This window comes from Typha angustifolia, chromosome 5 (assembly GCF_048772165.1).
Source record: "Typha angustifolia cultivar Huaian chromosome 5, ASM4877216v1, whole genome shotgun sequence".
Classification (NCBI taxonomy): Eukaryota; Viridiplantae; Streptophyta; class Magnoliopsida; order Poales; family Typhaceae; genus Typha; species Typha angustifolia.
Window position 1 is genome coordinate 1,747,834 of NC_133243.1, and position 12,172 is coordinate 1,760,005.

Consider the following 12,172-nt stretch of genomic DNA (forward strand, 5'->3'; position numbering starts at 1 on the left):
TATAAGGTTGATGAAGAGCTCTTTCGTGGTTTAATTGGAATTCCTGAAGCTTTTACTTGCTGCCAAATCTTCTTGTTATTATCCACCAGCACTTTATCAATTATTATAAATATGGAAAGATTTGGCTGGGAATAAAAGCATGGACTCTTTTGAAGTATGAACGAGTTATTTTTATCGATGCTAAGTTTGATGCAAAAGAAACTTTTGGTAAGAATTTATATACTGCTGCTTTTCTTTCTATATGGTTGGTTATGCAGATACTCCATGGCCATATGGTTAAATTCCTTGGAGGGTTTTTTATGATGACTTCTTGGATGGTTGAGGGGCAAACTTTCTCATTAGCTCTCTCTTGTAGCTTTATATGCTCTTTATAGAGGGTATGAGGGCAATGGGTGAGCATCCAATTGGCCATAGTTTTCTACTATTACTTGGACGACTCATTTTATTATTGCATGGATTGACAAATATATTCGTGGCTCCTTTACAAAAAATACTGACATATTATAGAAGTTTTCTCGAATCAATGGCAATATAGTTCCATTGCATGGATTGACAAATATATTGCATTTTGTATCCTTATGTTATTTTCTACATCAGATGCACGAGATAAGTTGGATCTTGAGAAAAGTGTTTCCTTCACGCAATACAAATTTTATTCTTCTTAATTAAATCTTTTTCTCCTTTTATCTTTTATATATATATATATATATATATATGATATACTTTTATGTCTACAGTTTGAAGCAAATTAGTCATCAAAGGATGAAGATGAATATGATTAGTCGACTAGGAATAGCTAAGAAAAGGCAAAATGCCCCCCTCTCTTTGATTCTTCTGATGACTTGTCTTTGTTGGAGTTAAGTTCTTAAGAAAGCATAAGACACAAGGCCAATCCAAGCTCAATCTCAGAAGAATAAAATATTTCAAAGAATGTTGGAGAGGCTATATAGATGGTGTTTTAAATAATCTTTTAAATATCAACGAGAATAATCCTTCTTCAAAAGGAATGATAGATGCTCTTATGGAGACATGCCCAGATCTAGATGCGAAGATTTGTGAACTAAACAACATAGGAATATTGAATCTTACTCAGACTCAGATGATAAAGGTATAAAATCATATAGTTCAAACACAATGCATCATTCAATATAATTTTTTTTTAATTGTGATTATAAAATTTATGTAGAGGCTATGAAGCATTATGGAAATGTTCAAAGTAGGGCATCACATAGACAAGCCTCAATCTGATAAAGAACTGACTTTACTCTTTGAAATTTTCTCCAACATCTCTCTTGAAGGAATTCTTCTGTCTGGGGTAATTGAGGCTATGAAATATGGTGGAGAAAGATTGCTTGCAATTTACATGCCATTGTATGCTTGTTCTCCGACTCTTAAAATATTACGACAGCATATAGTAAACCTAATTACGGTATTATCTCCACTTCTTCCTAGGTTTTCTCTAAGAGATATTATGTTATCACTTTTTAATAGCATTTCATTCTTCTCGTTAAATATTCTTAAAGAAAAAAAAAAAAATAATAATTACAAGATGTTAAAATTTGTTAGAGGATTTATATCTCAAGATCTAAGTCGTATCAAATAAATATTACAAGAGGAAGAATCAAAAGCTGATTGATGCTCTTAGAAATCAATTGCAAGAAGTTGAAGCTCATATATGGATACTCAAGAAAGAGCAAACTATGCTACAAGAGAAGAACTCTTCTCATCAACATCTATATGACGGGATTCGTTGAGATTATGATCAACTTGAAGCTAGTGTTCAACGAGAGAACTTAGAATATAAAATCAAGATAGAAGAATCTGAGAGAGATTGAAAAATTCTTAAATATATTAAAATCTTGGAGATTGTGAACAAATGGTAGTGGTGTTTATGATGGTCCAGGTTCATCATCCAAGCTAAATCAATAAGTTCTGTTATTATCACCAAATTATATAATATCATATCTTATTTTATATGTATGTAAATATTATTTTGAGCAAAAATCAATACTCTTTATTGAGCTAATCATATTTTGGCCAAATTCCACTATTTAGGCTTTGAAAATCATATCTTTACTATTTTAGGATAACTTTTGTTTATTTGGTGTCTTCTTAGAAATCCTATGAGTGATTCTTTTAAATTTCGGATCTTTAGGATTAAAACTTATCTATTTCTATATTTATTTCTCTATTTCTTTCTTTTTATTTTAATTGGATAACTATATTTATTAGATTCCTTCATGGAATGTGCTATGAAGTAGAGAATAAAATCTGACAACAAATCTAATAGAGAGTTTATAGTTGAAGCAATTATTGCCATAGATTTACTTTCTACATATGTGATGTGATACCTTCAAATAATATTCTGAACATTTGATTATGTCTCTATTGGAGCAATTCCTAGAAATATAATATATTTTATTTTGTATTGATTAAAAAGAAAATAATAACAATATTGCCAATCGTCAAATTATAGAAGCCATAGGGATTTTTTGATGAGAAAGAGAATTATGTTGATAGAGTATAATCTAAATTGTAGCGTAGTTGAGTAAGTTATGGCCATTAGGGATTTTGTTGTAACAATTCCAAATAAATAGGGATTTCTATTGAACAAGAGTAAGCACGCAGGAAAGAAAGAAAAATTAGTTGGCCAATTATGTTTTTAACAAGATCACATGAGGTTGGGAGAAGTCATTAAACCTTTTTTTGTTAAGATGGGATTAGACCAATTCTAGAAAATTTATGTTCCCATATATTAAGGACTAATTCAACTGCTTAGAAAGAGAAGTAAGTGTGATATTTAGATATAGCTGGTAGGATTCCTTCAGATTAGGGACATAAAGACACTTTGAGAACACTCCTTTTTTTTTTCTAAGGAGTGCCATACTTATTTAAGAAGAACATAGGCATCATTTTCTCGTCACATATTGTAGTCTTTATGGTGCAAAGGAGATTACAACAAGCTCATAAGAGATAATGACAAGTGCGTTCATGATAGGCGATGACGATGAGCAAACACATGGAGACAGTGATGGCGCATGTAAGGTAATGAAGCTAAATTCATGGTGTATGATAATATGCCATAGCAATGACGATGAGCCAAGAGCAATGAACACCAACGCTGGCCCCTTGAATGGCGACAAAATATGGTGCGCTACAATGGTAATAAATGACAATGTCGAGTTATTCAAATAGTGACATAACGGATATTAGGATATGACCCAAAGAGGAAGAATTATATATTATCTCTCTCTTTTTATTTTTTTTATTATTTTTATGATAGTGTTTGAGGGAATATGATTTCTTCATATATGACTCAAATTGTATTAAATCCTTAGTGGGTCAAAAATCTTCATAGTAAATGAAGATCCTCTAATTCAATCATATATATATGTATGTGTGTGTGTGTGTGTATGACATATAAGTCTTCAAGAGTTTTTAAGGATACGAAGGACCAAAGAAGGATATACTTAAAGCTGGCATCTCAAAAAGTTCCATCTCAATGCATCAAGATACATGAAGAAAGCAATATGGGGCTTTATCAATAATAGTGATTATGAATTTATTACCTTAAAACCTTGACAATACATATGAGGTAATTCTTTCCCTTTTATATATGGATCAAAGTAAGCTTATTTTTAAATTATCATTACTTAATTTTTTTTTTGAGATAAACTTAATATTCTCATTTTTTTGCTAAAGGTACAAACCAAACATAAGCACATATTATGAAGCTAAGGAAATCAATTAAAAATATAACATTACAAGAAGATTTTATATGACAAGGAGTTCAGTTATTACAAAATCTAAAACTTCAACACTACATATGTTGATAGTACAAAGAAGTCGTCTTGCCATTTATGCAAACACTAGCCTAACATAAGAAAGAATTTGAGTATATTCTTACAGATTTGACTCAATCATGCTTGTGTTTTATCATCTTCTATGTCATCTATGAAAACAAATATGAGTATATGGATATCATGAATATATATCTGGGTGAGTGATGACTATTGTAAGAATATCAATAATGATGATCATGTCAATGTCTGATAAAAAATAATCTTATGAATCTTACCTATGATGGTTATGGTCGTATCATTCGAATGAGCATACGCATTATTCTGATAATAATATATTAAGTCCTCTCAAAATTATTACTTTACCAAACATTTCTATGGATATCTTCTTTATTAATATGCTTATAGTTTATACTCATAAAGTAAGGAGTACTTTTGGCTTTTCAGTTTAAGTATCGGGGGGGGGGGGGGGGGGGGGGGTGAAAGTCCGCCGAGTAATTACTATTGGGTGCACCAATGACCAAACCATATCTCAAACTTTAAATGAATGGAGCTTCATTTTTTTTGTCAAAAGTTCTAGAGAGCCTTGCTTGGTACATCTCTAAATTTTGCTAAGCTTTGATGCATTTCTTCTAACATATCAAGCTCATCTAGCCTTATTTTAGCAACTTGATTTTCTGTGATACCTTCTTATATGGCTACTCTAAGAGAAAGGATATGCATTTCTAAAGGTAAAACCACTTTACTTCCAAATACAAGGGAGTAAGGAGTTGCTCCGATCGGAGTCTTTATGGTTGTACAATAAGCCCACAGATTTTTCAAAAAGCTTTCCATGCCATTCTCTTATGTTATTATGAATCACTTTTTTCATATGTTTGCGCAAGAATCATATTAAAGGCTTTAGCTTGACTGTTGGTTGTTGCATTATAAGCGGAAGAGAAATGATGTTTGATTTTCAAGTTTGTAAAGAATTTCTTCATACTTTGATTTTTTTTCAATAGTGTGTCATTATCGGAAATAAGCCTTCAACCCCAAAGTTATATAGAAGGTGAGTTTTAATGAAGTATACTATCTTAATACCTTTACATCTTTAAGAGCGATGGCTTTTGCCCACTTTGAGAAATAATCTAAAGAATATGGCCTTTTGATGAAGATGCACTAATGGGTCGTATGATATCCAAACTCCAAGCTTCGAAGAGCCAAGAGATACTCATTGGATGAAGAGATTCCATAAGTCGGTGAATAAAGTCTTCATGAATCTGGCACACATAACATTTCTTAGCATATTGTATAGTATCACTTACCAAAGAAGGCCAATAATATCCCAAATATTTTAACTTGTGATATAATTTAGAATCAGATTGATGTACACCACATGTACTCGAATGGGACTTCTTCGAGAGTGGATATTGTTTCATCTTTAGAAAGGCGTTGTAACAATAGTCTATCAAATGATCTCCAATAAAGAATATTATAAGTACATATATATCTTGTTGCTCTTCTTCTTAATATTAATTTTTCTTGAGCGTCAACAGGAAGTATTTCATGTAAAAGATAATCTAAAAAAGGAGTCCTCCAATCTATTGGTTGGATTTCTAACGATGAGATGTCATTAGTAAGCACTAATGATTGCATGTTTAGAGATTCTTTAAGTCTCCTTTCCTCTATTATAATCAATAAAAAAAATTTTGGGAGAAAGAGCCATAGCTGCTGCAAGGCTGCCCAATACATCAACCTTTTAATTTTGTGATCGAGGTACATCTTCTATTTTCAAATTCTTGAATGAATTCATAATCTCTTCATCCTTTGTTAAATGAGGAACTAATTCCTTTTTCTTAATAGCATAAATACCTAGCAATTGATTTATTATAAGTTGAGCATCCCCATAGATTATAAGAGGGTCCATACTTATATGTGAAGCAATCTCCAATCCAATGATCAGAGCTTCATATTTTGCTATATTATTTGATATTGTTGTGGTCAAAGTGAAAGAATAAGATATAATATCTTGTTCAGGGGTGACAAAGACTATTCCTACTCCTGAATGCCTACAAGCTCCATCAAAGTATATCTCCCAAGAAGATTGTATTTTAGTAACAAGAACATCTTCATCAGGAAAATCATCTTGTAGAACTGTTTCATCCGAAATTGGGTGGGCTGCAAGAAAATCTATAAGGGCTTGTCTTGTACTGCTTTTGTGGCACATATGTTATGTCAAATTGAGAGAGCAATATAGCCCATTTGGCCAATCTTTCAGATAAGACTAATTTCTTTAATATGTAACAAAATGGATCTACTTTGGAGATAAGCTGCACCGGATGCTCTAAAAGATAATGTCATAATTTTTAGGCTGCAAATACTAATATAAGCATATTTCTCTCCATTTTTGAATAATTATACTCAAGACCGATCAATGTTCTGCTAAGATAATAAAGAGCTCTTTCTTTACCTTAATCATCATTTTGAGGCAACAATATTCCTAATGATCTTGGTAATACTGCGGTGCAAAGGATCAAGGGTCTTCCTTTGATAGGAGAAGTGAGAACCGGCGGATTCAAAAGATATTTTTTATTATTTTGGAAGATATTTTTGCAAGCTTGATCCCATTCAAAAAATGCATTTTTTCATGAGACTTGCTGTATTGGAAATGAATCCTTATATATAAGTCAAATGACCTTGAAGACTCATTAATTTGTAGAGATTTCGAGGCGGTGGCACTTCAAGAATTGCCCTTATTTTAGTAGGGTTAACTTCTATTTCTCTCTTGCAGAAAATGAATCCAAGAAACTTTCCTGATGTGACCCCAAAAGCACACTTCATAGGGTTCATTTTTAAGATATACATTCTTAATTCTTGAAATACTTCATATAAATGCTTGATATGATCTTATCTTTGTTTTATTTTTACCACCAAATCATCCACGTAGCATGTAGGAGATCATTAAAGATAACAGTCATGGCCTTTTGATATGTAGCTCTAGCATTTTTTGGAGCAAAAGGCATTACAGTATAATAGAATATTCTTTTGGGTGTATGAAAGGCTATAAACTCTTTATCTTCATGATCCATTTTCATTTAATTATATCCAGAATAACCATCCATGAATGATGGTGCTTCATGGCCTACTGTTGCATCAATCATAAGCTTAGAGATAGGTAGAGGAAAGCCGTCTTTAGGGCAAGCTTTATTTAAATCCCTAAAATCAATACAAAGTCTAAGTTGACTATTCTACTTCTTCATTGGAACTATATTTGCAAGCCATCATAGGTATTTAACTTCTCGAATGAAGTTTGCTTTGAGAAGTTTATCTAATTTGTGGAATAAGTTTAGGTTGAAAACTTCTTTGAGGTTGTTTCACTAGATGAACATCTTCTTTTAAAGCCAAGTGATAGATATCAACATCTATATCTAAGCCAGGCATCTCCTTGTAGTTCCAAGTAAAGATATCATTATTTTGATGAAGAAATGTGATATATCTTTCTCTTTCCTCATTTTTTTATATGGGCTAATAAAAGTAGAGCGTCGCTCATCTTCTACCCTCTAGTTGATTTCTTCTAAGTCATCAATTGTTGCTTGTCCTCCATCCTCTAGTTTAGCAGGAGCTTTTTGAAGGTTGACAAAGTTTGTTGAGATCATATATACTTGAACTTCAAAATCAAGTCTGGTCTTTGCAAATAGTAATTCTTCATCATATTGAAGAGATTTCTTTCGATCTAAAGAAAGAATTTCTTCAAATGGTTGCTTCCTACTACAACTGTAACACAATCCTTTACTAGTGTTTATATCATATCCCATTTGAGACATGATATACAAGAGTTTATGATTAACAAAGATTATGGGAAGAGATGAACTTATATCTACTAAAATAACTGAAGTGGATGGAACAAATTGAATAAATTAATTTATCTTCTTCAATTTTTTTTACTTTCTTTTGGATGGTATATCTTTTTCATTTGGCGAAGCTTTAATAGCTGAAGGAACAATCTTTGCTAGTGGCATTGGAAAATCTTTACAAAAACTTGAATAAGGTTGCTCTTCAATAATTTAAAATATTGGATCCTTCAGCTTTTTTTGATTACTTGGAATATACCTATATGTCTTGTTTTAAGGAGGTTTCTTTTCTTGTTGCACTTTCATAATAAATTTCTCCGTAAATCCCATTTTTAATGGATGTGTCAGAGGAGACTTCTTCAAATCTAAAGTTGATTCTAGATAAAATTTTGCATCAACATAAAATGCTTGTGCTGTTGTAAAAGATTTTGTGTCAGCAAATATTCTCTTTACATGGCCTTCAGATGTTGGGTACTTGAAGCATTGATGAAATATTGAAGGAATAACTTTATAGTCATGAAGCCAAGGTCATCCTAATAAAACATTATAAGATGTACGAGCATCTATGACATGAAAGATGATGCTTGTCTGTTATGGTCGCTTTTAGACAAGATGATTTTCTATCCGATTTAATAATCTAGATATAATTCAATATGAAACTTGCAAAGATAACTAAATTCTATCCAATTGTTGGATTGATCTAATATTCGGATATGTTATTCCTCTGGGAGTTAGAAATCCAACGCAATTAGAATCACGGCAATCGGATAAGTAGATTGAAAGTTACGTATAAAATAATAACCGAACGTTAAGAGATAGCGGGATGGACGTGGAATACGTGGTTAGAGTTATGGAAGATGATTATGGTATGGTAGATGGATTAGTGTTTGGAACTAGATGAGGGGAAAAAAAGGAAGCTTTCAGGTATGACTGATCGCTAGAGAGAGGAGGGAGAAGCGATAGAGGATTAATCTCGACTGTAGATGAGAATTTGGGTTGGATGCCAAGGGGAAGGGGGAGTAGGGAGAAGATGGCTTGAAAACCAACTCTAATGATCAATAATCAGTAATCCAAAGAGACTGTTTTCCATATTTATATATATAGAGGCTAGCCAAATATCCAAAAACCCAAAACAAATTTTATTACAACTCAACTTACTCGTCGTGTGTTCGAATGCACCCTGATTGCGTTCGAACAGCCAAAACACATTCTCTGTATGGGCGTTTGAATGACCATGTTCTAATGCATCTATTTGCATTCAAATGCACATGCCAAAAACTATTTTATTTTTTTTAAATAAAAATAAAAATTGATACAAATTGAAACAGTTTCACTATGCACCTAAATCAAGAACCGCAACATTGTCACCAATTCTTGAAGTTTTAATATTACGTGAATAGAGCCTAATGTTTACTAGCCACTTTGATTAAAGTCTTGGACAACAATAATGCTTGGTGTTAAATCTTTTGTAGTATATTCTAGATTATGAAATGTTCGAAGTGGTAGAAGACTGATAACAGAACCACAATCTAGCATTATCTTAGATATAGGCATATCATCAATTTCTCCTGTTACTAGCAAATGTCTATTATATAACTTGGACTCTAGTAATGAATCATCATCTGCGAATTTAATATTAAAATTACCATCTATTTGAGTGTCAGTCTGAGCAACTTCCATTCTATAGTCATCGAGAAAGGATAAAGTTGTAGTAAAAGATTTGTGAAGATCAAAAGAAAGACACATAGCATCATACACACTAAGCAATGCTATTAGTTTCTTTAAATGAGCAATTACATTATATTTAACAGGCTCATTAGAGTTTACATTTGACATTGCTTGTGGGACTTGGTCATTTTCCTTCAGCGGTGGAGAATGAGAGTCAAGAAGTCGACGTCCAAAATGAGTGATGATCTCGTGAACTTCCGTTGGTTCTTCTTCTAGAAAACAAAGAGAACATCTTCTTCAAAAACTCCTATAGCATGGCAGGAATATTCTTCCCACTTGATATTATGATTTGGAATATATGGTTTTCTAGTTCGGAGATCTAGACTTGATCAATATATTCTTGTATCTCTTCATATGGAATTACCTTTTTTAAAACTTTATATTTAGCATCTTACAAGTCTTTGGTTTTGGTTGCTAATTTGGAGGAGGCAATAAATTTGTAGGATCAAACTTAGTAGCTCTAATCCTTTGCTTAAAAGCTTGTTTTTTTTTCTGTCTCTTGATAATATTTGGTCTCCCATAATGATCATATTGTGGCTCTATATTAGACATAGATTCTTTATTATCTCTGCATGGATGATACAATTCCTCCAATGTGGGCCATGGGCATCTTTCAATAGGTTGTAATAAAGGTACCATATAGTGTGATCTTGCATAATACTCCATAGGAGAATAAAAAGGAGTATGTGAAGTATATTCTAGTTCAACCTCACCTGTGGGAGGTGTCGAAAGAGTATAATTTTCCTAAATATGCATCTCATTTGATGGAGATGATGTGGTATTGATCGTGTAAGTTGACTCAATTTTTTTTTCTTTCTACTTCTTTGTTTGGAATTCAGCATCCATACCATAATCATCTATGAGCCTTTGGATTTTACCTTAAGAACAAAGCAATCTTCTAATGCATGTCCCACTATTCGAGGATAAGGACAATTATGAGGGTCATTGATCTTATCTACTTCGGGGCGTTGACATTCTGAAAGCTCTATTAATTTGAGATCTTTCAAGCCTTTGAAAATGTCTGCCATTTCTTCTCTTGAACAAGAATATTCTTTTTCTTTCCTTTCTCTAAGAGTCTTTGGCCTTCTTGGAATCGATTGTGATAAAGATTCTCTAAGTTGAGGTTGATCTTATGCAAAAAGAACTTCTTTTTGCTTTTCTCTTTTGATGTGATATGATTCGGACTTCATCGATATCGTCTCGAGCATGGATACACTTTAGAAATATCTTTGTTTCTTGTTTTAATGTTTAATTTCCAAGAAATAAGTTTTCTGTAAGTCACGTTTGAACGCGGTTGTGAATGCGGCCAATCACCCTAGACCCTTAGGGGTGGCCCTCTCCTCCCCTTTCTTCCAATCTATCTAGCACTTGCCCTAACCCTTCCATCAACCATAACCCTTCCACCACCACTTTTCACCGGCGCCACCCCATTAACGTCGATCCGCCTCCAACCACCATCACATAGGATCTCGTGCCTCCATCCACGGATCCTAATCAAACCACCCTGACGTTCGTCCACTAATCGGACGATATCTCGAGATCTCCACATCCGATTTGCTTAGAAAGCTCTTTTTTGGGGTTATAGCATATCCAAATTTTACGTCGATTTAACGACGATATCTTTCAAGATCTTATTACAAAGTTTCGTGCCAGATCTAGTCCAAATCAAAGAATTGGAAGAGATCGAACCTTAGCCTTAGGGGAGATCGTATCACGATGCGATCAAATATATTACGATATGAATTGGCCTCAGTTACCCGATTAAGATGGAATGTAGGGAAGCAGTCCATGTAGTCGGAGGAAAATATTTGTTAAATTTCTCTCGTAGCTATAAAATTACAAAACTAGATGGATTAATTCCATATCTTCATGATTTATGTTTTTTATATTCAGACCCTTTGTAGATTCGAACTGCAACTAAGGCAAAAACAAGTAGAGTTACGGTGGAGGTGGAGAGGTGGAGATGACGGGTGGTGGTGATGGAATGGTTGCACGAGGTGCTATTGGGTGAAGGTAAAGGGAGGGAGAAGGTAATCTTAATCCCAAGGAGTAGCGAGGGTCTGAACAGTCGATGGAGGCAAGAGGCAATCGGCCTCGAGGTGGCACATGACTAGGGTTTGAGCTAGAGGAAGAAGAAAGATTAATTCAATATTCCTTATAATCCCAATAAGGTCACCTTGCACATATTAAGAGGTTAACCTAACAAATAAAACTAACAAATGATAAACCTAGAAATAGTGCATTCTCGTCGAGCGCGTTTGAACGAGCAAGTTACGTTCTCTGTATGCGTAAACATATGCAAGCGTTTGAACGCAACCTCTTTTCGTTCAAACGCAATAGCCAAAATTCTTATTCTTCAAGAAAAACTAAGAAACCAAAATAGGAAAGGTCCATAGGTCATATCCATGCACGAGATGACTTAGTGTAGTCTGAATCACATTACTCCACCATGCTTCCGCTCATTTTGTCCTCAAAGTGTAAATTCGGGATAATCGTTCATCAATGTCTCCTTGGCTTTCCATGTGGCTCGATCCTGTGTCTGATCGGCCAAGATCACCAACACATCTGTGACTATTCGTCTATCGTGTCTGACTCTCCTTCATGCTAGGACCTTCTTCGGAGTGAGCTTAGTCGCCTCTGAATCGGACTCAAGTAGTTCTACCACAACTTGCTCAACTAGACCAACCCATGCTCTCAAGCATGATACATGGAAGACCAGGTGATCTCGAGACGTCTCGGGTAAGTCCAGCTTATATGCGATAGCTCCCACCATCCCTAAAATCTAAACTGGACCAAAGAAGCGATAGGCTAATT